Source organism: Acanthopagrus latus, chromosome 13 (genome assembly GCF_904848185.1).
Source record: "Acanthopagrus latus isolate v.2019 chromosome 13, fAcaLat1.1, whole genome shotgun sequence".
In the NCBI taxonomy this organism is placed as follows: Eukaryota; Metazoa; Chordata; class Actinopteri; order Spariformes; family Sparidae; genus Acanthopagrus; species Acanthopagrus latus.
Window position 1 is genome coordinate 8,669,582 of NC_051051.1, and position 26,740 is coordinate 8,696,321.

General features: G+C 38.0%; 1 long non-coding RNA gene across 7 annotated transcripts in view; it reads right to left on the reverse strand.

The window, feature by feature from the left end:
* Nucleotides 1-26,740, reverse strand: part of LOC119031751 — a 44,441-nt gene that overhangs the window by 11,095 nt on the left and 6,606 nt on the right. Inside the window, exons 4-5 of one of the 7 annotated variants that reach the window (XR_005078691.1) lie at nucleotides 3,827-3,874; nucleotides 2,500-3,267 (exon numbers count right to left, since the gene is read on the reverse strand). The exons of 3 other annotated variants lie outside the window; for them this stretch is intronic. This is a non-coding gene — a long non-coding RNA (uncharacterized LOC119031751). Of the gene's footprint in view, nucleotides 1-2,499; nucleotides 3,268-3,826; nucleotides 3,875-22,821; nucleotides 23,040-26,111; nucleotides 26,721-26,740 lie in introns of those variants that run through there. 3 more of the 7 variants (XR_005078686.1, XR_005078693.1, XR_005078690.1) reach the window with 3 other exon arrangements.

A 26,740-nucleotide genomic window follows, 5' to 3' on the forward strand; every position in this document is an offset into this window, starting at 1 on the left:
CTCTGTTTCTCTATAGCTCTATATAACGGGTTCATTTTGATTTAACATAACTTTCTGTCCTTTCCTTCATCATGTTTTTGTCTGTGGTCATTTACAGTATATGCTTTTTGATGATTTGAACTATGACAACCTGCTGCAAACAGACACTTAAATACTATCACATTGCAGAGCCACCCAATAGTACACCCTTTAATCACTTTCATCTGGAACAGCTTTATAACACCAGATGATACTCAGAAATACAAGATATAGTACAAAATTAATAGCAGTACGACTGTATCATATTTATATGTATGTGTGTCTATTCTATTTATTAAGTTTTTAATTATATTGTTTATTTTTGCTATTGGTTTTGTCATTTGGCCGCTTGGACAAACAAATTTCCCAGTTTGTGAGATATTAAAGGATTTCAGAGTCAATTGAAAACACTAAACCATTGAATTTCTCTTTGTTGCTACCATTTCTTGTGTTTATATATTGCTAATAAATTCACACATAGGCGTCAGTACATTTCAATTGTTGGATTAATTCTGCTGGGAATGTTTAATTACATATGAAAAACACTCAGGGCTTCCCCTTCGAGACACTTCCACTGAAAAGCAAGAGGCCACGCTGCACGCTGAAACATCCCTGTGTGTGTGAATATGACAAATGGCGGCTCATACGTCTTGCTGACACAAGTCTGAGCTGTGGTTCATTGAGGTGGATCCTTAAAATCTCCTAGCAACCTCCACTATGGAGGTTGAAGTCAAAGTCTCAGAGTGTGGCAGGATTGCAGGTCTGATATGGAAAAGTCAAATCTGCAGCCAAATTTTGTATTTCAGATGAAAATCATTATGAAAACTATTTTATTTTTAAATGCCATATTTCACATTTTTCTGCAAATGGAGAAAGACAAATCTCAAGCAGCACAAGCTGCATTAGTTAGAAAGCACAAACAGCAGGTTTGCATTTAGAAATCTGCTGATCAGGAGAAATGACCACCAAGAAATAAAAATCATAGCACTGATGTGACAAAAAGATTCAAAAAGTCCAAAGTTTTCCCTCTTTCAATTAGCATTTTACTTCATCTTTCTCATCATTTTTGTCCCCTGAAGGTAAATCTGGTTGCTGTATTTCAGCCTCAGTCTACCGTGTAGAGCCTCTCTGATGTGGTTGAGTCCAGGTCAAGTGCTGTTGCTAGGTGCGTCCTCACAGCTATGGCTGCCTCTACACAGACGGCTACACTGACAGTCTCAACACAGAGGTTTGAACACTACGGCTGAATACAGCTAATAAATAACTAATAATCAATGAAGAACTGAGAGCTATAAGGTTGATGGAGATGAAGGAGATTAAAATTAGTACTTTCAGAGTGATGATTGGTGTTAGTTTTGAAAATAGTGCCAAGCTTGTTTGGTGCTGGCTTGTATATACTATTGTTAAATGTTGTCAGAAGCAAACATAGCAAAGTGATAGAAGTGTTAAGCTGCTGTGCATTCATCAGATTTGATGTTTCCTCTCTAAACCTCAAAACCAAGTTTGAACTTCTAAACAAACAGGTTTGAATACAGTATATTACCTGTCTGCAAAATTCTGCTGGTAGTCGCCAAACCAAGCAGGAAATCTCAGATTTCATAACACTTGAGCATTTCTTGTTTAATCCAACAGATTAATTTATACTACAGTGCCAGCACGTTCATACTAAAAATACAGACACTGTAGTACAAATAATAATTACATTATTTATAGAGCACTTTTCAAAAGGTACATACTGCTTGTGCTTCATCTACATGATGATACGATTCCTCTTTTTGTCTCTTCCCCAGGGCACCATCCCTTGTAGCACTGACTGCTGTTTGTTGACTTTCTGTAAAGGACATCTCACAAGAGCATTGAGCTGCTGGTGTAACTGGGCCAAAATGAAAAACAAGCCAAACCCTGTCCACAGCCTTTAAACACATATGGCCACAACAAAAGAGATAAATCAAAATAATATAGGTGAGCTAAACTGCTTTTACAAATCATTCACAGGAGGATATTTCCAATTATCCTGATTCACAAATATCGTGATAATGGAAAATCCCAACGATCACTTCATCTTGAGGGTTTTTATTATAGTCTGCGATAATATATTTCATTGTCCTATTCCTAGTCTCCCGCGATACTGACCCCATGACTACAGCCTTGCTTTTCTGATTATACATTTTACTTAGTCTGGCTCCAGAAATCACTGATAATATCAACATCAGCATGTGTGATTCATTCATATAATCACAGAATAAATAGAACATTAACTGTATTAACTGTTATTAACTAGAAGTTGATCTCTTTAATGCAAACAGGGAGCAGTTTAAAATAGTTACACACTCACAGTTGAGCAGAAGAGTCTGCTGCTTGCCTGGCCTGCTCTTGACAAGAATAAATGGGAAATAGATGCAAAACTGACAGTCCAGTCTTTCTAATGAGCCCATTTACATCTGAATGAGAGGATGTTAAGGGAAAGAAAATGGTCAAGTACATCTTTCACAAACTTTATCAACAGATTAAGACAAATGCCAAAAAGCAGCACTTTTTACCACCTGATGTACTTCACACTGAAACAGAGCATTTGCTAACTCATGAGTTTTCCAACTGTGTCTCTTGACATACAAGTTTCGTCAATCTTTACACTTTCCTCATGAGTGAAAAATAATTAGAAGTTTTGCTCAAAACTAAACCTTCACAGAGCCATTAGAGGTCTAAATATCTTTGGATGATTTCAAATTCCCTTTTGATGTAAATCCATTGGTTCTGCTATAGATATGTCTCAAACTTCCCCTTTGACCCTTTTCATATAAAGGCCTTGAAATGCTCTTCAAAAGGGTTTGTTACCCTGCCGAGGTCAGTAGGCTATTACGTATGGCTGACTCACATTTTTCCAAATCAGCAGACTTTTGGCCTAGAAATAACAGGTCAAACCAATGAATTTAATGAACTCTCCCAGACACAATGAATGCCTCTTGCCATTTGAACCCCAATAAAGGGATATGGGCAGGTCAGCCAGCCCTTTCAAGGGGTTTGTACACAAATGTGACAGAATGCAGTTGCTTCAGTGTCTGCGCTGACAAGTTGTTCAAAGTGCTGGGGATGTCAGTGATAGTGCCTTCATCCACACTGCCCCCCTTTGTTCCTCATTTTGGCTCTGTTGCTCTTTCACAAGCAGTCCCACACGTACAAAAGCGAAAGAATGCAAAGCGTCTTTTTGCGATGTTCTGTTTGCCTCATTTCTCTCCGCCGAATGTTGAGCTGTAGGCCGACAAGTAGGAGACTTTATTGTAGAGAAAACAAAGCAGAATTACGGCACAGAACAACTTCTGATGGTGACTCGCTACTCCTCCCTCCTTTTCATCGCTTTGCTTTTCTGATCCTCCCCTCTTTCCCTCCCATCATTCACTTTTTCATTTGTTCACTGTCACTTTTTCTCTCTCAGCTTTCATTTTTGATGCTCTGATGTTTCCAGTAGGTTTTCTTCAATGGCTGATTTTGAAAAAAGAAAAGCCAAGGGAGCAGAGCAATCAAACTAAAGTAGCTAAGATTCTAACTATAAAAGTTTTATCTTCAACTTTTGCAAAGGTGTCTGCATCAAGTATGTTTCCCTGATGCAGCTGCCAAGCTGTTTTGTGCTTGGTTGAGAAAAAACATCTTTAAGCATATGGTATTTGTGTGTTCGCTTAATTGAATCAATTGGAGGCCCATGGGAAACCACCGAGGGGGGTAAGGGATAGGGAGGAGGGAGGTCAGAGAGTTAGAGCAGGAGGGAGGGGGGGTAAACACTCTAAAAACAACTCATGCAACCTTTACTTACTCATTTCAGCTCAGCAGTTCATCATTGCCTCATCCACGGTGTGTTTCTCTAAACAACAGTATGATGATGAGCTTCAGGATAAACTCTCACAGGAAGTGGACTCTAAAAGCACTGAGGTTCCTTAAAGTTTATGGTTTTCTCATTAATGACCTCCTGTGGTTTGGCCCATTTCCTCTCCATTCATCTCACATTAGCCTCCTTTCAGGAGTCACTATTGTTTTGGGATTGTTTTCATTTTCTTAGGGATCTAAATGTTTGAGTGTCAACACAAACTTCTTAACATTTTGACTTTTGAAACTAAACCAGTTTTGTGTCTTTCTGTCCACTTTCTTAGCCACACAATGAACACATTTTAATGCAGAAAGACACTAAGTAAAATAAATTCTATGGTTCTAAAAATTTCGAGCTGGGCTACATCTTTCAAATATCAGACTGTATCCACTCTTTAAAAGGATGGATTTGTTTCCCTGGGTGAGAGCAACACTTTGAGGCCAATGAATGAGAAATTGAGGGACATTTGCATAAGTAAGACCAGACCCCCTGTATGATTTTCATAACCCAATATCCCCTTTTCTTCTCAAATTTCTATTGCAGGCATTGTGATTTGGAGTCAGCTTTTGTTTGATTTTTGTGTGGTTGTTACATTTTACTCTCACCCCGGCCCCCCCATCCTAATGACCTCTGTGACGGCTTTTTACTCTGTCTCACACACAGCTTTTGACTAAACAGGGAATATATGGCTCAGCCTCAACTTTCTCTCAAGAGTTATGACGTAAGCAGTGTGAAAAAGAGGTTTAGGCTAATTCAATGTCTATATATGTCCATATATGTGAGAGTCGGTGTGATGACGGGTCACTGCCCATCTCACAGGGTCCTTCAGTTTTCTGCAGATGCGCTCTATTCAGGAGGCGACACGCGGCGGGACGCTGCTGGGAGGTAGTTACTATTTCTCTATTACCATAGAAACTAACACACAGGCTTTCAGCTGGTCTAGGCCAGGGGTCCACTGACACCAACTTTCACACTACACTGAAGTCCTGACAAAACCCCAAATAGATCTCAGCACTCTGAATAATGCCCATTTGTGTGCTATGACACCAAAAAGTAAAGAGGCCTCTTTTTTGGGAAACTTTTTAAAATGAACACAAGATGAGGAAAAACACTTGGACATGGGAGCAGTCAAGTAAACAACAATAGCTGTTTACAGGTTATGAAGGGAAATGTAGGCAACAGATTATCAGCACAGATTCATGTTTATCTAGGTTAAGAGCAGTGTGGGATGGTGACAGTTTAGGCTTTTTGGGCAATCTCCTCTCAATGCAAAGTGGTTATTCTTTTTCTTTTTGCCAAGAGATGAGAGGTTCTCTACAGTAAATATAAAACCTGCAGCTTAATTTAGTGTACAGACTGAAAAAAGGGGCAGACAGCAAGCTTGAGGCTCCCTTATTGACAGGTTGTATCCGTTCCAGGGAAGGTTAAAAAAAAAAAAAAACAACTAAACTACTGCTAAACAAATGACAACCAAGACCAGACATTGACTCCAAAGGAGCATGTCCTCTCATGCTGTTATTATAGTGGTTGTCTTGCATAGATCTCCACACTGCTGTGTCACAGCTTGTTCCCCTACTATCTGCGGTTAGCTGGCTACTCAGTGCAAAACCAATGAAAAATATGATGTGTTAAAATCCAAAAGGATGCAGATGCTGAGTATGCTACACTGTGGACAATGAATCTGTGTTAAAAACTGACAGCAGGGATGTTAGTGCAATGTTAGCTGTTAGCAGCAAGTTCCAGTAACAGCAGCAGGCTTTGAAGCCAATTTTTGTAGTGGCCAAAGCATGTTATTACAAAGTCACATGCTGCACTGGGGCCCAAAGATAGTTTTACCAATAAGCTATCGTAATTTGAGCCATTCATTCAGATCTCATTTGGAAAGTCTAGAAGAGCTGAACAAATTTGAGTTAGGCAGGCGGTAAGTCCGAAATTAAACGGTCCAGTCAGCAGAAGTCTCCACATAAGCCCCACAACACGGACAATCTGGGCAATGTTATACCTGTTAGGTCAAGCTTTCTTGGCTTCAAGTGCCACTGAGCAGCTTTCAAAGGAATGAACAGTGCCCCACTTCCAATGCTGTATCTAGATTTTCATTGTTCGATCCATTGTCAGCAGCCAGTGGTAATCAGAGTCCTGTAGTGTGCTTGGCTAAGGTAACTAACAGTTCCATAGCTAAAAGCTTACAGCTAACAGCTAAACACACAGCAGGATTGAGAGTTTCTTCTCAGAGAAACATGAAGCCTGAAACAGTGCACTGCAGTTTACTGGGACATCACAGCAAGTTTGCGGTTTTCAATGTACAAAACTGCAGAAAAATAAAGCCTAGTAGGTTGACCGTTTGGAGGTAAAAATACTTTATAGGCCACTCATTTTAACTAACAACTTTAGATGCAGGCAAAATTGGATTTTGGGAGGGCTGAATATATTTTTTGGCATTGTTACAGATCAGTGGAACAAGTGAGTCTGGAGCCTTGGCTAACTAGCTACTTGCAATAGTTTCTTGTTTACCGTATGTACAATATATAAATTAGTTGTCAAGCGAAGGCATCCTTGTGAATATCATCGCTCTTTGTGTTTCTACAACATAGATTACTGCCAGCAAAACTGCTTTCTTTCAATCATTAATGTATTTTGTACCTATGGGTAATAATTGGGTGTTGTACAAGTCCAGTGATTGATACTGATGAGGAGTGAAGCATTTAATTGAATAGCTACAAAAGTTTCCACTTTATGATGCCTGATTTCAGCAACAGGTTAGCCATATTTAAATGCATGTTTATCATATCTGGTGGAGGCAGCGTAGTTTTAGTCAGTTTAATATCTTTCCCTTTTTTGACATCCTACTTGCTTTCCACTTGTGATTGTTTATGCAGCTGCACAACTATGATTTAATTCCTGAAATGTAACTTTTTGTTCATCCTTAATGTATGATGTATATATTACATGGTATGGGTAATAATTGGGCATTGTAGAAGTTACAAGGTCAGAGTTCACAATTGATCCTCTCACCCCTGGCAGGTGCAGCTCACAGGAGTGAGAGGAGGCGGCCCCTCATCTCTCCCACCTCTTCACGCTGCTCAGCGAGAGAAAGGGAGGAGTGTAAATGAGTGCACTCCAGAAAGCCATCACCTGCTCCCTCCACCCTAAAATCCCCACTAACTCGGCCAGACAGAGATATCCTACAACCCCAGCTCAGATTTCTACAACTCAGATTAATGAGAGAGAGGGAACTAGGGAAAAAGAGACTGACTGAGGTACAGAGAAAGAGAAATGAAGGAAGAGAAGGGGAATTAAGAATTTTAACTATTAGCATCCATGCCGGGATTTTGTTTTTTTCTTTTCCATATGTTTTGTTGTTTTGAGTATGAAAGCATTCATTGGCAGCAAAATGTACATTTGTCATGCTTATAGAGGGAACTGAATTGGACTGGAATGGGGCATTGAGTTTGTGCGCAGAGAGAGCCCAAGGGTGAGGTTGTGTATTGATGGGTGCCCCTCCCATCTTCTCCCAGATTCCCCCTCTATTGTGACTTTGAGTGAATGTATCCTCTTGCTAAGGGCACTGGAATGTGTCTTCTCAAGTCGTGTGATGGATGGGGCCTTGTTTTGCACTCCTCCGCCCCTCCCTCTGAATCCCTCTTTCTCTCCCTCAGCCTTTGACTCTTTCATCACATCCTTTTATTCGGCACCAATAAAAGTCAGCGATTCTTCATCAGCCGTTGTGCAGATCTGAGGGCCGCTGTTATTTTTCATCAGGAGTGTGTCACACATCACCATTCAGCCCCTCCGTCACACAAATTCAGATACTGGCACAGAGGCCGAAGCAGGTGGAGATACACCATCAATGAATTAGTCAAATGAGACACTGGGCATGTCCTTTAAATTTAATTTAAATACTTGGTTAATCTTGTTTAGAGGGTCTCTATTGCCATTTATACACAAGGGTGATATACTGTTTTACCTAAAATGAGTTATAATAGTAAAGCCAGTACAAATAAAATACTAATATTTCTACTATGTCTTACGTATGTAATGAGAAGCACAACGAAATTAAAACAAATACATCTTAATACATTGATAGAAAGACTTAAAATTAGATGAAAATATATATTATACATATTCAATTATAATTAAAAGAATAAAGGCAAGAATAAAGTCAAATATTTATACATGCTGATTGTTTTATTTGCATTTTAAACTGAAGATTTAACCTGTAATTGTTAGAGTTAGTTAAAGAAGTAAAAGCATCAAATGCTTACAATTAATTAATGAACACCACTTTCTAAAAGATGGCCCACAGTGAGCACTCACTCATTTCTACTAATAATCGATATAAACCAACACAAGCTAGAGTACTGACGAAGCATACGCAATTGATCATCATTTGGTGTATCTGAGTCCATCCTAAAGTCTTACAATATGCCTGAAATCATTAGCACAATATTCATGTGAACACATGTCCCGTTTTCACATAATGCCCCCACAATCACATATAAAGCATGAAATGAAAAAACAAACTTCACGCAGTCATGATTGAATTAGGTTAAAAAACCTTTATAGAAATCATGGCCACTTTCAGAACAATAAAAAAACAGACCGGTTTCGAGAATGTCTTCACCTGGGTACAAAATGTGGGACAAAGATCAAGCTACTATTTCATAAACTTGGCAATTGGTGTCATCCAATCCTGACTGAGTGACTGCAGGTGGGTGATATCAATGAAGCCCATGTTGAAGATGACACGCCTCCCCAAGTGTTAAAAAACATACTGCACTAATTATTGTTCTAATTCTACTATTATGTACCTCTTTAAAGTTTTTGGACATTCTGTAGTCCTTATTCTGCATTCTGGTTGCATATCTGTGCTCTGAAAATCTATCATTAAGGTGACCTGCATAACAAGAGTTGCACCTTTAAGTACATTATTAATATACAGTACTTGTACTTTACAAATTTGAAGTAGCTTCAAGTAATCTGCCACATTTCAGAGATAACTATTGTACCTTTCACTGTACATTTATTTTACATTTATAGTTACTTTTTGCATTTAAAGAACATATGTTTATATGATTAGATGCAAAACAATATCAATAATCTAGCTAGGAGTATACAAAGCATCTAAAATTAGCTCCACATTGATAAACCATTACATTAAAATGCTTTTATATGTATTTGTTTGTTGATTAAACAGAATAATATAATACTCTGTAATATAACACTTTGAACAGAACCATTCTGCATAAGTAGTACTTTTACTTTTGTTACATTAAGTACATTTTGCCGGGAATACTTCTGTACTTTTACTTAAGTAACATTTGTGGAGTATTTTTAGACTAGTACTTCTTCCACCACTGGCATAAAAGCATCAGAATAATTACCTGAAGTAAATTCCAACATTGATTACAAACCCAGCGCATAACTCCTTGTTTTCTCATGGCATATTTACTCACTGCTGTTCACCTGTTCACCAGGTTGAAGGGCCTAAATCATTGCGAGAAACATGTATGCAGTCTAATGTATTTTGTGTCCCTCACTCCCATTGTTTTTTTCTCCTGTTTGCAGCGAAACATCCCAAGGTACCCCGCACTCAGACATCATTACCCACCGGGGGCCTTGTGCAAAACAGGAGTGTCTCTATTTAAAAAGTATTACTCAACAGAGTGTTACATAAGAAGCTCCAAACAGGAGTCAGGCCTCGCAAAAATGAATCATCAGCTCAGTCATCATGTCAAACAACGATCCCCTGGCACTCACAGCACTTCATGGCATTTTACACAATCTAAAAAGACTCATACACGCCTAAATACAGACCGAAGTATCACTTAGACAAATATTAACACATTTTACTCTCTGCTTTATGTATGTACACACAGTGATGTCAACAGTTATAGCAGTAATTACAAGCAACCCTCGGCAGTTATTGTTTCAGATTCAGTTATGTACATCCATCATGATTACGCAATTGAATACTTCAAAAAAAATGTGTAGATGTTCACAGATCAGACATCACAGTCAAATAAGTCCTGTTTGAATAATTTACTGATACTAATGGATTTTTAAGTAACCTGATTAATTAAGCTTCCTAACTGATATCTTCTGCAGATCTTGAAATGTCATTACAATAAACTAACATTTCATATTATGGACAGATTTGCAGTCTTCTCATGTCTTGCGTGTTTGAAATGTAAAAGAAAATGTGTCTGAAGTCATACTGCTTTCATATAAATAGGTCAGTGAAATGTATCACTTCACCGACTTAAGAGTTCATTGCGTACACCTGAATCAACTTTGTACTATGGCAATATGTTTCTAAAGTTCTGTCCAACATCCATTTACATAAACCCAGGGGACAGAATATCAACACATGCAGTTCCATCAACTATGATGAAGTCCAGCTGACCTCAGACAAAAAAAAGAAGTCCCGCTGAGCAATTAATTCATCTCAATCTGCCATTTGAACCTCAACGAAGTTAAAGTGAATGTTATTGGATTCAATTATGAAACTTGAGTCTTAATGTCTTAAGTGAGAATTAATACATCATGTAAAGAATCAAATTATTTAAGAACTACAGTCATTGGTGATGATATGGCAGCCTTACATCTCCATAATGTTTCTCCTGTGGCAAGTCACGTAAGTTGGGATGGGAAAGTTTGGAGTGTTGGTTGGGAGGTTGGGATGAAACAGAGCAGACCAGAGAAGTAAAAGAGATGACGGAGCTGGTTTAAAAATGACTGAAGATATTTGGGAACCTGGCCATTACTCCATCTCATCCATACAAAAGAAGCTTTACAAGTAAACAGACATCACAGAGGCCACATACAAGCAAGAAAGAGTTGTTCTGAGAAAGTTTGGTGCCAAGAGTGACTGGGTACATTTTCATGAATTCTGGAGTACACTATAAATGTTCATGGATTACCTGTACAGGCAGGAGAGAATCATGACGGAGAAGCTGAAACATCGATGATTTAGAGGTAGTGTCATAAGGTAAACTGAGTTGTTAGTGAAGGACAAGAGCTGTCATAAGACAGTGGAGCATATAGATAATCTAACAATATAAATAACAAATGATTTTTCGTAATGTGGCCAATTCCCACATAAATCAACAATCAATAGACAGTCAGTCCGATAATATGCGGAAGTTATAAGTGCTGTATATTCACATAAGAGTTTGACCTACAGATGAAAATTAGCCTTTTGAGTGTCTTTCACCACATGGACGATGTTCTCCAATTACCAGACTGTGGGCTACAACTCTATTGGAAAGCGTATAGGGTTCTTTGAGTTACATTCTGAGTACTTAATTATATATAATTATTCACAGCCATTAATTCATTTTGATTTGAAAAATGAATAGTGAAATCAAGTCGATCATTACTTTTTACTCTTAATTATCATTATTTTGCACTGAAGAAGCCCTGCGTACTGATCTTTAGGTGTCTGTTTGGCAAAAACAACCCTCATAATGAAAAAAAAGAAAAATTTGAATGGAGGGACATTTCAACATTTTGTCATCACATTAATTTTACATCAATCACAAAACATATCAAAACATTTTCTGATGAGATACCTTGACACACTTACTGTACATACAACTTATCATTCACCAATACTTTACATATCAAACTTTCATCAGGATGCTATTCTATTTTTACCAGCGCCCTCTGCAGGCTGTTTAAATCACACAGAGAGACTTATCAACCACGAAACCTCCACACGGAGCAGTCTCTTGTCTCCTAAACATCCAAGAACAATTAAATGTAAATTCACCACCAGTTTTAAATGTAATGTATTAATAGCTTTCCTTTCATTCATTTTTTTAAAAGGGGATTTAAAAGATTTTTTTAACCTTGTCTAGAAATTTAAAGGCATGTAAAATCAGTGGAGGGAGGGATATCTAATGTGGATAAGCATTTCTATTGGATTGTTGCCACATTGAGATGTATCTAAACACTCAGTTTTAGACAATGAATTGGGAAGAAAAAACATGTTATAATAAGGACTCCCTAATGGCAGAGTTTCTATTGTCATGGGTCATGAGATTAATCCCAGAACTGAAAAGTTTCAAACATGGCGAAAATCCTCTCCTGCGCATTATGTTATTTTCTTCAGTTTTTTAGAATAACGTTGCTACACCTCCATTATATCCTGGTATCAACAGGAGCTCAATTACAGTTTTCCCTCGTAACTGCTTTGTTGAATCTAAGTCTTCACTTTAATGGATGTTGAAAAAACCCCTGCAGCATTAACCTGTTCACCGGTCTCGTATTGTTTTTATTGTGCTGTCATCCTCCTCTTGCTCCCACCTCACAACACTTTGCTGACTGTCAGGGGTGCGACAGAAGAAAAGGATGAGAAATTACTCATCTCGCCGTCTACGCTTCAGACATTAAGTGTGCACACAAGTTCAGGATATTTGAAGTTGTTTTGTCACAGTGATTTCGGAGGGGTCACAAAAGAGGCAGGGAGCCGTCAACAGAGGCAGATTTAGTATCGCCTCCCAGCAGCTGCCTGTGTTGCCTCCAGCTACAACGGTCTCTCTCTCTCCTCACACTTTTGATTCTTTTCTTTGCTGTTTTATTTAAACTTTGGAAGTATTTTTAATCATTTTCACAGGAAAGCTGAGAATTAATTAGGAATTTTATGCATTCTATTTTTCATTATTTTATGTCTCATTTTAGAAATAAACTAAGATTTACACATTTCATTTATTCCTCTTTAATTACATTTCTTTTCTGCTCTCATATTGTTCCCTTGTTCTTGCATTCATTCTACAATATTCACTGGAATGATTGAGATAATTTCATAATCATGAATTGTATTAATTTGCATTGTTACCTATTTATTATTTTTAAATATATCTCACGTAAAATACTCTTTGCTGCCATTGTGTTTTAAATAAAGACAACTGACAAATTAATTATTACAGTATTACTTTAAAGTACATTAGATACCCATGATTTCCTGTATAATTGAGTTTGGTCTACTAATTCCCTTTTTTTCAGTGATCAAATTCCTACTTTTTTGAAAATGTATTAAAATGGTTGCCAATTTTTATTCAGTGTTAATTAATAATCCATATTTTTGACTCAATATTTTATCTTCAAAGATAATACTCTATTTCATCTCTGCAGGGAAGAGGTTGTGAACATTATAACATATTAACATTTATTGGGGAGAAAAATAATACAGTTCAGACTAAAATTATCAAATAAATAAACAGCATAAACATCATGATATTAGGCATATTTGAATAAAAAACGGTAAAGAGGAAAATTTATATGCAAGTATATGTGATTATTCATTACACACAAATTTAACTTCATAAATTGAAACAGATGAGGTGAATTCTGGTGAATCACAGTGACACTAAATAAAACTGACTGATTTCTACATATTATTTAAATTCAATTTTGTCATTTAAAGCTGGTTTATTGTTTGCACGTAATTCATTTCTCACAAAGTCAGACAATATTTCAGAGACTTCAGCAGGAGGACTGATGACAGCCATATAGACAGTCATATATCTTACAGCTCTTTTAAATCATGTGCATGCGTTTATGTATGTGTGTGTATAAGGCAAAAGTCTAAATGTGCATGTTTTTAATCAGTCCTGGTATAACCTCTTGAAGCACAGAAAAACGGCAGAGGCATTAAAAACATAAAAGGGAAAAAGGGCAGTAATGAATTTAGAGGAAAATGGACATTAATGGTATTAGCATTACTCATGTTCCATATAACAAATTATTGGAAATTTGACAAGCACACCAAATTATCTCCTCATGCCTGACGGGAGTGTGGTGAAGTCCTCTCTACCTGCTGAGGAAAGACAATTTCTGCTCATTTTACTATTTTTAACAATAGAACCAACCCATTAAGACAAATTAATGTCATTATCAAGTCTCTATGAAAATGACAAATACCACCGTTTCGAGCAGCTTTAGAGGCTATTGACAATAATGAAATTCGCTGTACAGGTACTGAAAAGAAACACTCCAAGTAATTATTTTCTAGTAGCTTGTTTGTCTGCCATCCGTTCATTTGCTTTCAGCTCAATTATCTGACTCTGTGAGCATGTGGAGGCGCATAGTGCTCTGCGGCCCACAGAGCGAGGGCCCTAATTGGGCAATTACCGTTCTGTTTCGGGGCTTTTAGCTCCAGTGGAGAGTGGAGGGAGACCGCGGTGTGTAAAACCATGAGGACCTTACATGCACAAAACCACACATATACACTGTTTAAACAAAAACAAAACCCCACGTCCTCTATGCACATAACACAGAGCTATACCGCGCAGCAGCTTTAGTGCAGCTCGTGCAACAAACACTAAAAACATGAAAAGTGACGGGAGCTACAGGCCAAAGCACAGTCCTTTCAGGGACACATAATGCAGGTGCAGCACTGAATTATGTGCAACTTTACAAACATGTGATTATGTCACTGCATGGTAAGCCAGCTCATGTACATATGCAGTCTTACAGGTTTAAACAACAGCTCATCTGTCGAACCACCAGCTATAAATAGCTGAGAGTGGAGGGAGGGGGTGCACAGAGACCACAGGGTCAACAGTAGGTACCACTTAAAAGTGTTGTGCATTATCTGAAAGCTGGAAATGACAAGATTCATTTCAGAGCTCAACAATAAGGTTCCAGCAATACCGCTTGAAATGTCACAGTCATTTCAACTGCAGGTAAAAAGTCATAAAAGTTTGTGATGGATGTCATAACACACACCATAAATACAAATACAGATGGGGGACAAATCAAAGGAAAAATCTATATAAATGGGAAGTGAATGCAGATGCTTTAATATAGGGGTCAATAAACATGATCATGAGTATGCAAATGATGTGAATCATATGCAACAGTCCCAATCACTAGACCTTAATCCAATTTAAAGGAAACATTCATCCTTAAATGAAAAATCTGTCATTATCTTCTCACCCTCATGCTGATGGAAAATCAGGTGAAGTTACATAGTCCCCAAAACATTTCTGGAGCTTCACAGCAGAACAGTGTTGCAAGACTCCCCTACACATCTGAATTAGACCCGTTTCAAAACATAAAACAGGGTGCATGCAAACGATTTTAGCTTGACTGCTACAGAGATGGTTTTGGCGTACATAACATCTTTTCAAATCAATTTTGGATCTCTGAGCTTCCTGAGACTTGGATAATGTTGCACACACTGTATGGAGCCATTTTACGTTTGTTTTTTTTTTCTGTTGTTTTTTTTTTACATTTCAAAACAAGTCCCCATCTGCTTCAACTATTTGGGAGAATTGTGCAATGCTGTTTTGCTGTGAAGCTCAGACATGTTATTCTATAACTATAAAACTTCCCTCAACTTTCCAACAGCATGGGGTTGAGTAATGTGTAATGTGTTAATGCTCTCCATCATCACCATCATCAAAACACCAAAAGAGTGAATAAATATCTTTAGGAGAGTGAGGATCAATTCCATCCAGTATCAGCATCAGAATCCTATACTAATTCACTTATTAGATATCAGACTGACGTCACTGAACCACGTACCTATCCAGGTCCCATAATCTGACTGATTGATTGTAAATTTTTATTGTCTTACTAAAGGACTTGCTGTAGCAATTTGCTAATTTGCTTTAGAGTACTTTATAGTTCATGCATTTTGCCCTTTTAATAAGAAGCGTTTTGTGGTTTACTACTGCCTCATATAATGTTGCACATAATATCAATAATAATAATTGTCATAATAATAATCATCAAGAAAAAAGAGCTCCATTATCAGTATCAGTATATATACACACATTTAAGTATTGGAGTCAGAACCAAACTGAAAAAACACATTTTCACAGCCAAGAATGCAGGTAATGTTGACTGAAAACCTTCATAAGACAGTTTTAATAGTTTAAGGCAACATGTTACTAAATTATCAAGTCTCACCCTCAGGGCTTCAAATACTGAACCTCTTGGTTGGCATCCAACCAAGCAGCCAACCAAAAGTAGCAGTTTTTGATGAGTTAAGGATACAAATGTATCATCTCTCTTTAGTAAGTTGCATTTTGTTTCTTTAATTTCATAGTAAAATGTTTAACATGTCACATATTGCTGGGGACTTTGTGCTTCCATTGTGGGCACGCTTACGAAGGTGAACCCTCTGTGAAATGGCCACAAAAATTGTACACCAGGACTGAACAAGTTGTTGGTTGACGTAAATATTGCTTTGACTGATATTAAAAAATGTTAAATGAGCTTATCTAAAGGGGTCCACAGGATTGATAAGGCTAACAAGAACATCAAGTCTGATTGAAAAATAAAGTAAAACAGTAAATTTGCAAGTCAGCTGAAAGTGGCTCAGGGGGGATCAAAAGGATGTATCAGGCTACGACTTGGTTTAACTTAATTATCAAATCAAATAGAAGATGTGATATAAATATGAAGTTTCGTTTTATCAAATCAAACTTCATTCCAGTTCTACTTGTGTCTTCTCTCTATTCATACAGATGTCTTTGATGTTTGTGAGTCCTGCATCTGTAGCGATGTGCGACAGATGGAGCAAATTCGAGACTTTCAACCTGTGAAATAAAAGTTGGCACCCCGACGCCCCCTCCCCCCTCCTTTCCCTCCCCATCTCACCCTCCTCCTCACTAATTTTCATATTATCCCTGTGCTGTGTGCTCTCCCCCTCACTTTAACATTCTGTCACGCGCTCCCTGGATCATGTAGCTTGTGTTAATTAAACCCTCTTTCAGATCATTTTCTTGCTCAAGTGGCCTCAGTGCAGCACCCATTAGGCAGAAAGCTCTGTTATCTGAATTTCCAAATGTAGCTCAACATTTATTAAAGTGAAATTCATCCAGTAATTGCCCGCCTCGGTATGCCCCATGTCTCCCTCTTACCTCCAGGGCCACCTGCTCAGAGACACCTCCAACTATTTACCAGCATGACGCAGGGTAATTAGACCTCTCTGACCCCGTCCACTAAGAGCCCGGTAATTGCGTTAATAAAAAAATTAACAGCAGCAGCATGAGGATCATTATGTAAAAATACCCGGTAATGAAGCATTAGCCTTGATTTTATTTGGATTAAAAACAGCTATAGGTATTTAAAGGTTACAGTGTCTGCTAAAACAATATCTTTTCATTAAAATCCCTGTGTGACTAAGGAGCACAGGAGGTGAGATTTTAGCACAAATATTTAAGATTTCCACACAACTCTGCCATGATGGAACTATTTTCATGTAAAAGCCTTGTTTATCTACAATCCCCACTGACACACGAGTGACTGAGTTTATGCTCATCTTCTATGGCGTATAGATACACAATGAATCTTTTCACTTTGAAAAGCTGTTAACAATATTAAAGGGATATTTCAGAGATTTTGACACAAGGTGCCAAAGATGACACAACTGCCTGATGAAGCATGCCAATGGCTTATAAAATTAAATTAAAAACAATCTTCTCAACATCTTTAGAGTTTCTCTCTACTTTTAATGGTACTTACTAGACTACAATGGTACTATTAAGTATGGATTCATGTTCTCTCTGAGAGTGCATCAGGCTGAGACAATGACTTATGACCTGAGTCTTCAACGGGAGGTCCGAAACCCTTAGGAGGTCCACTGAGTTACTGCAGGGGGGCTGACAAATTATTGTAGATTAAACAATAAATTATGTTTTCAAAAATTAAAATGTGTCTGAAAATCAAACATATTATGGTCAAAGATATATATGTATCAAAAAAAAAACATTTAGGACAGCTAACTACATATTATTGAAATATACTGGCCTGTTATCCTGCGTGTAAGGCTAACACACGTAAAATAAGCCCTGCTGCAACTGTTGCTGACTTCTTTATACATACTGCTCCCCTCCATGTTATTATAGGCCCAGTTTAGTATGCAACACATTTTTACAGTTTTGTTTTTTTCAGTACAGGGTCCTTGCTCTCTTTCTGTATCGGCTAAGGTCTCCTTGGGATGAAAAACAATAAAGACCCCTGACTTAAAGAACAGAGACAGAGTGAGACTAAATCACTGTGCTTACACCATGCTTAGACAACACTTGCTGCATTATTTGTAATACAAAATACAAGTGCAACGTTTCTGACCTGAGGAAACATCTAATCAAAAACAAAATATTTCTTAAAGCAGATGAGCATACCGCGTTTGATACCCTGAAAGCAAAGTCCCTCACAGCAGCTGCAACTAACAAGCATGCCTGCAGCCAGCGCACATGAAGCGGAACTCTCCATTGATGACAAAACTTCAACAACTTCACTGACATATATTAGTAGCCAACACTCAGCCGCTGGCTGCGTCTGAAATTCTTGACCAACATGTTGTTAAGTTTACTAAAACAGTATGTTATATTTTTGTGTGTGTCTGAAACCAGAGTACATTGATGCAGAAACATTAATGTATGTTAGTACAGCTGTAGTGAAGACAACAGCGTCACAGATGATGGCATGTTACTTCTGTTTAGATCAGACAGACCAGACTCTGCAATGGTGGATAGCTGCTCTCTACTGTTTTTCCATTTTGACAGTTTTATTGTATTTTTTAGTAAGTCCAACAGCACACTAAAGTTCACAGAATAAAACCTGTTTCTTATTACAACATCAGGTAGAGTTAGTTTCCATTACATAAAATGTGGATATGGAGGCAGGGAGGCCAGTCCTGCAGTAGAAAGTCCAGAAGGCAAAGAGTCCCAGCAGGCTGCGTCCATCAACACAGTTTGCTAATAACAGCCGGCAATTTATTATTTTCTAAAAATGTTTGACCTAACCTGCAACACATTATCCAGTGTTTTCACAAAACCTCAAACATTGTCATCAGCCATTTAACAAAATCACTTCCCATTGTGAAAGCATCCTTTATCTACACTATCCTCAGTGTTAAATTGTGGAAACAACTTTGTCCACTCACACCAGTGAAGGTTTGAGTCATGTTTTCTTACTAAATCAACAAGGGGGTCTTTCATTTTTAATAAGCATTGCAATTACATCAAGTGCTATTTTCTGTTGTTGTGTCTGCTGTTGTTGTTGTGTACTTTATTTTGTCAGTGTATATATAAAGCGTATTTTAATGTACTGGTGGTTTTGGTTGTCATGGATCCAACTATGATTGTTAATACCAGTGATCTTTTATGTATGAGGATCTATTGTGTGGAAATATTTTGGCTGAATACAACACTCAGTGTCACTAAGAGAATGAGATGCACTTATTCTGCTATGTGATAGAATTAATTTTGATAACTTAAAATTAAGCAAGTTAAGACCAGAGGGTGTCATAAAGCTTTTTAACTGTAAATATTTTATGTAAATATCAATGCGTCTGTATACGTATCATTTCAGCTAGGATATATATTGTGTAAGTTTCTCTCTAGTTGTATTAATTGTGGATGAACTATAAAAGTTTGATCAGCCTTACATTTACTTGCAAGACATAGATACTGTATGTCAGGAGATATGTTAACATAATCATCTATATAGTGACATCCAATGGGCAAATAGTGCAATTGCAGTTGCTCAACCTGGTTTCTGACAGAATGAGCTGTCAGCCTGCTACCATCAGCCTTAAAACTCAACGATATGTGACACCTCTGACTGAGCTTCAATCTTATAGTAATAAAAGAGCTATGCAGAATTCTGTCAAACCTTCTTTCAAAAAAGATACACTCTTGCCAACTTTCTCAGAATGAGTTTTTGGTCATTTACATGTCTGGTTTTATTGACACACTGTGGTGGAAATCTCTGCTTTGAACTTGCTACGTTAAGCTCAGCCTTGACAAGAGTAAGCTGCATGTCCTCCTGGTTAAATCCTGTTGTCTGCATGACCATCTCTGAGAGGTTCAGCTGGGACATGACCAACTGACTTTAAATACCTGGTAATGAAGCATACCTGTAGCTAAATACCTATAGCTGCTCTTTTAATCCAGATCAAACCAAGACTAATGCGTCATTACCATATGAAGGTATTTGTTCACAATGATCCTCACACTTCATTTAACATCAGCCCCGCAGATCTCCACATGCTGCCCGTGGTTTCTCACATCAAGCTGAAAACCTCAGAGCTCCTTCATCGAGGCTTCACCCGGGACTGTTTCTTCTTGCCCCTGGTTCCCATTCTAGTCAGAACAACACAGTGATTCACTGTCTTCAGTCGTATTCAAGAATGTTGTCTTATATTAAAAAAAAACAGTAAGAGAGAGAAAATCATGCCCTTTTTTCTCTCACTTTGGACTGTTCTCTCATACTCTGTTATTTTCTTTTAATTGCTAATTTTTTCTTTCTCCTGTGTCAATGTGCTTGCTTGTTTGTAAGCAGGATTACACAAAGACTATTGAACAGATTTACACAAAACTTAAAATAAGGATGGGTCTTGGTCCAGAATAGACCCCCTAAACTGTTAAACACGCAATAAAGTAATAGATCCAGGGACTTCTCTCACTTTCTTTAATATTACGAGACTGACATTTACGTAATTACGACATTTACGTAACTTTCTTTGGGAATAATGCATGGATCTTGATGGAAAAAAACTGGTGTATTTACAGTAGGTGGCTGTTATCTATGAGTGAGCACAATATGATGTGGATACAAGACCTGGTGAGCTTCACATTATGATTAGGCAGCTGTGGGTTATCTAATATTTGGAGGGATGCAGGGCTACAAAGTTTGATTTAGGATTTGTCTTGATCAAATTAAGGGGGACTGTAGAGCTTTGGCAGAGCTATTTGTTCTGTCTTATTATCAGATTGTAAAGTACATTGAGTTGATATAACCTGCATGAAAGTTGCTGTACAAATAACATTTGAGGGATCCAACTGATGTTTTGTTCAGTCCATTGCAAGCACACAATGACCCTTATCATGTTTTTTGTCAGCGTTGTTGTTGTTCAGATCTACCTGCTACAGTGGCTATAAAGTGAAGTAAGGGTACAAATCCTCAAGGTCACAATCCCACAGAAATAAGTGTGCTTTAATTCTACATGTCGTGTCCTTATACAGCATACAGAAAATCAAAAATGTAGTATTTTTCAATGTGACACGTTTCACATCACAAACTATAACGACAGAAACGATTATAGGGCATGTACCACATGAGTTGTAATGAATCCTCAGTGGTTGTGAACAATTTAAATGTTTATTGTTGACGGGATCAATGTGTTTGCTTGTCATGGTCACCTTCTCTTTAGTTTCTCTGGTAAAATGTTCTTTATATCCCACAAAATGCCAGCAGCTGAAAAAACACACACGATTAATCTGAGATCAATGGCAATTGGTCTCTTATTTTGTCTGTTGTAAATGTATCTCTGTATCTGTGTATCTTTGTTCAGGAAACACTGCTCCCTGTTCACTTTCTTTAGTTAAATGGTTGAATAGAGAGCGGGGCCGTGGCCTCACTCATTACCAACTGGCCCTGTTGGTATTTACAGCATCATGGCAGGTTGACCTCAGAGTATTCATAGCTTCACACCTCACCCCCATTCACTGCTAGAAAATAAACACAGGCTGCACTGGCCCCCCAAAAAGAACCGTTTCCTGTGAAAAGATACAGACGGCTTTGTTGCTTAACTCAGCTGTTTTGTTGGTTTGTTGGAACAATGCAGGATGTTGCACGAGGAAGCAGAATCCAAACACTAATTAGGAAATCGCCTTTCCCATCTTAAATGCTCGTTCGGGCATCTTTTTCATTCTGATCAGTCAGCCATGCACAACCATCCACCTGCCAGCTCTAAACGATGAAGGTCTTTTTCTTCAAATCCTCCTAAAAGAATTTAAATGGGTTTTCATAAATGTGCACTTTGTGTCCAACAACATGGAAAGCGCTGCAAGGCCACTGAGGTGCTTGATTGTTGTTTTTGGCTGCACACAAAAACTGAGTCGTGCAAATGGTGGATGTTCGTCTTAAAGTTGCTTTGATGACCAAATTAAAAGTTTATGGACAATTTCACAGTCTAAATAAGTCTAGACAACTTGGAATTGATACATGGAACAATTACATTATGATGCTGTGAGTCCAACTCAAAAGCAGGGCACGTAATTAGTACCAGTCCCACGCCAAAAGTTTAGAAAAATCTGCAAGTGGCTTGTAGAAAGCCGAGATTGCAATTATGTATTAAAATGCCATCACTTATTATCTGTCTATTATTATCTGGATGTCATAAATGATTTTATTATCTTGAGATAACACAGCTCATTTTCTCGTGATAATGTGTTAATTTCTTGTTTTCTGGGTTGCGAATTTAAAATCAAGCCATACAAGTTTTTTCCTTGAGGTAACAAGTAAAGTAACATCATTTGGACTGTCACAGAAATCTGACCCGAGTCCTTCACCAAGAAATCCACAATCCAGCAGCATAAAACAACATAAACAAATTGTCCACAGGCTCATATAGGCAACTGAGAGGGACAGGGAAGGTCCCTTTTTTCATGTCACGGTAAAATATGCTGACCTGCCAATAAAAGAGTGGTTAAAACTTTAGAGTATCTGTTTGAAGGGCAAAAAAGATAGCCTTACATTGGACATAAACTAAATAAAACAACTAATTTCTCATTTGTCAGTCTATTTATGGTTGTACGGAGAACAAAAACAGCTGGATTGCTATCCAAGCCTCAAACCAAACTTCTCTACAACCTCCCACCTCTTTTTTATATAAACTATGAAGCAAAAAGTGAGAGGACACCTGTGTGACCAGCAGGTGATGGTGCTTTATTTAAAGCAGTTGTTTAAGACACTCCACTCCGGCGCTTGATGCCGAGGTTAAAGCCACAGTAAGAAAGCAAAGATTATACTACCTTTGTGTCAAGCGGCATTAAACATATTTAATCTTTTGCTGTTCATTTGGCTGTGAAATCTTTGGAATCACTGTTTCTAAAGACCAATGAGTGGAGCTTACCATTTAACCTGCCTCATGGAAAGTTTCCGGACACCCAAGAGTTCAGTAAAAGTGACTCAATTGCAGCCAAGTTTTGCACAATCACCTTTAATTTATTAAATAAGATACAGTTTGTTTTAATGTTTGTATTTTGAAACATCCAAGTTAAGCTAACAACAATAGCCTCTTCATTTGAGTCTCTAAAGAGGCTTTTCCTTTGAAGGCGAGGCTGAGAGAAACAATTCTGTCAGGCCCCCAGTCTCAGTAGAGGCCTACAAAGGCTCATGTCTGAAAGGACAAGGAGTTCTGAGAAATAATAGAAAAGCAAATGTTGAGAAATGAGAGCTTAGAAGACTAGAAAATTTTATAGAGTCTTTAAGGATAGTATTAAATGCAATTCCCAGGAGAGAAGATGAAAACAAAGGCCAGCAGAGAGGGGTATCAGCTGAGGTCAAATTGTGTCAACCTGAGTTATGTTCAGATGAGCGCACTGAAGTTGACCTGTGTACCAAGTATAAGCCTGCATCGGCCTGTTTAAAAAGCCCGCTTTCATTCCAGCTCCTTGATGCCATTATATCTCCAGTGGGCCATGTGCCTATAGCTGACAGCCTCCCGGTTTGACGACATTATTTTTTCACAGCCACTCATCAGTGAAGGCATCCTGAAATCGGCTGCGTTTGTGAAGTGGCACATTTGTGGTGTGGCAACAAATTAGGCTATTCATAAAGTCGGAACAATGACAAGAATTCCAGTGTTCGGTGTATAACTTTCAAAGGCCTGTTTCAGTGAAAGAGCTCAGGCACACACAGCTGTCATCTGCCTGTAGGAAATAGGTTTGTGGTATTACAGTTTGTTTATGTGATCAGAAGATGAACCCTGCATTTAGATTTCATCATATTTGACTTAATTTTCTTAATAGATAACAGTGTTGCATTAGAGGTGTACTTCAAAATGATAAAATCAAAAGACATTAAATCAGCAATAAATGTATTTATTGTGTATTTTGTACACTAGTGGTCAATTGAGAGCTACAACAATTTGTCGTTTAATCAATTAGTCTATTAAAAGACAAGAAATTGCAAACTCTTTCCATAATCGATTAACTGTCATAGCTAAAATGACAAAAACATTTGCTGGTTCCAGCTTCTTAAATGTAAGGATTTGCTGCTTTTCTTTGTAATTTGTAAAAGTAAAAGATGACACTGTCGGCTGGACAACTTGAAGACAACACTTTGGAGAATTATGATAAGTATGATGATTATTTTTTTCATTTAGGCTGTGCAGAATAATCGATAATGAAAATAATCATTAGTCGCAGCCATAATAGCGTTCAATCAAAGATCACACTAACCGTTTGTCTAACTCCAGCTTGTGAGCTCAACCACCTGATCATGAGCACAGCTGTAGCAGGTCATCCAAACACTACACAATAAGATACTGTCGGCTAACATCTCTCACCAAAATTAGAACCAACTGCCAAAAATCAGGGAAACATCCTGAGAGCGCTGGCTTGCACACAGGACTTGTATCTGTGATAATTAAATTGTTGACATCTTATTATTCTAATAGTCATGTATAAAAATGCCAAACACAATTAGCTCCCTTTAATTATCGCCACCTTGGCCCACAGAAGAGATGAGAGCTGCCTGCATGGAATACTTGGCAGGAGCCTCAGTGACAAATATGAATAACTTGCCATCATTCAGAAGACATTATGATGGCATGTGCTGACAACATCTCATAATCTAATTGCAACTACAACCCCTATTGGACGCTCTGTAAAATGTAGACTGGAACAGAAATTGAGACATAAGGAGAGAAGAGCCTGAGCAATGGGTATTTAACATTATTAGACGTCTGGTGTGGTGCATCTGCATCACCTGTCCATTGTTTTGTTATAGCCTGACGCTGAATTTAATGATCTCTCTTGAATTAGCATAACAGTGTCCACAACAATTAACATATTTACTCTAAATTCAGTTCACAACGTGGTATAATGTTAGCATCAACAACAAGAGAAATGTGGTTATGAGGCACTACATACAAACGGTGATGGGCAGATTATGTAAAAAAAAAAAAAAAAGATGGCTTGGTATGACAAACAAGAAATGTGGATCCTTCAGCATTTAAAAATAATAACTTGACTATGTCTGATATGTCATAAACATTCAGGCATCACCAACAATGGGCCAGGGCGTTATTGTTACAATGAGGATGTGACCAAAGTTGTATGGAAATTCAGTCCCATCAGCTGCTTTTTGAATATTTTAATGGCATTTTCATTTTCTCTTCATCGCAGGGGGAGAGGCCCATCGGCCTGAGTTCAGCACGGGAGGAGACACAGCAGAGACACTGTGTGAAAAGGAATGGCTTCTATTTCACACACACATTCTGACTCTGTCCTCACGGTAAACAGAATTACTGCCACTGTAACCCTGTCAGACATAAACAGTAAATGTCACAGCACATAATGGAGACCATGTTAAGAGCCTGTGTTGAGTGGCAGGCCACTTTCATGTCCCCTACATGAGACATGCGCACATCTCATCCCGCCTGCAACTACTGAAACACTAATGCAGCTGTGCTGTAGCTGTTTAGTGCAGGGGATGTAAAATATAATGAGTTATATATAGACTGAGGACTCTCTTAACTTCAAACCTGAAACATATAACCCACAGAATTGAGTATCTGCTGTGGACTATTTTACATGTGACAGACTTTTTATGATAATGTTACAAAGTGCTTTACATGGTTGAACTAGGAAGCAAGATCTCAGTAGAATACAAACAGAAATCATCCCAACTGAGTCAGACAAAAGCAGTCTTTAAGAGACTTATTCTAAAGAGTGTGAACACAATTATTTGGCTTCTTACAGAAGTAAAACGAACAACTGCTTTGACTTTTGATGTTCTGGAACAGTAACAGAACATTACAGTAAAATGAAGTAAAATCTATAGCGATTACAAGTGGCTGTATAACAGAGAAACAGCTACGCCTGACAGGGAGGCCCAATTCATTTAGTTAGATATCCACCTTGTGGTTAGAAAGTGGTACTACACCTGCAACTGCAACGCACACTTATTACTGATTGCTCTGTTTGACATAACTTGATCACTCCAACAAAGAAATAATGGGTGAATTATTGCCAACATTATTTAAAACTTGACTTAGCTTCTATTTGGATCCATCTAAAGTGTTGTGATAAGTAGGATGAACTAAAATGTAAATGTAAAGATACACATTCAACCAGTACAACTGGTTGTTCTTGCTGTTTGGTTTAATGTTATTTTTTTGTCTTTAATGTCAATTGGTTAATAAATGTTAAATGCCAGAGAAGCAGAGACACATAACAGCACTCACAACAGGTATAACAAAAAATGAAATGAAAGGAAACATTTAATTATGAGTTTGATTTGATCTGCCATTGCTTTAATTAGTACCATTTAGAGTTACTGAGGTAAAGTACACCTTTGAATGTTGTGATTTGACTACACGAAGCCTCTGGGATTTTACACTGTCAAACTTAATAATGTTGTGTTATGTGTTTTATGACTGTGTGAATTAAGTATACCTGCCTAAACTAATCTGAATAGGGCATCAAATACTCATCCTCTCCTCTTTATATCTCTATTAGAATTGAAACTCCGAGGCCTCGCGTGCCTCCTGAGAACTGCAGTGATGCTGCTGGGTGTTTCTTATTCTTTTCTCGGCTGCACCTTATGGCCTCGTCTACTTGCAGAGATATTGTCCTTTCTTCCTGCCACCCAACACACACGATGAGATTCCTCGGCGCACACAGTCACACAGGCTTTTAGACACTCATTAGCCCCTACTAATACAATAAGTGTCACCTTCCATTACATGGTGCTGGGTTGGATATCAGGATTGGAAACCCACCAAATCTCCACACAAGGGGCGCTACCCCCTCATGCACGGTATTGTCTTTCAGCCACAATGTGGAATTGTCTTCTCTTTGCTCTTTCATGCCTAAAATATAAATATGTACA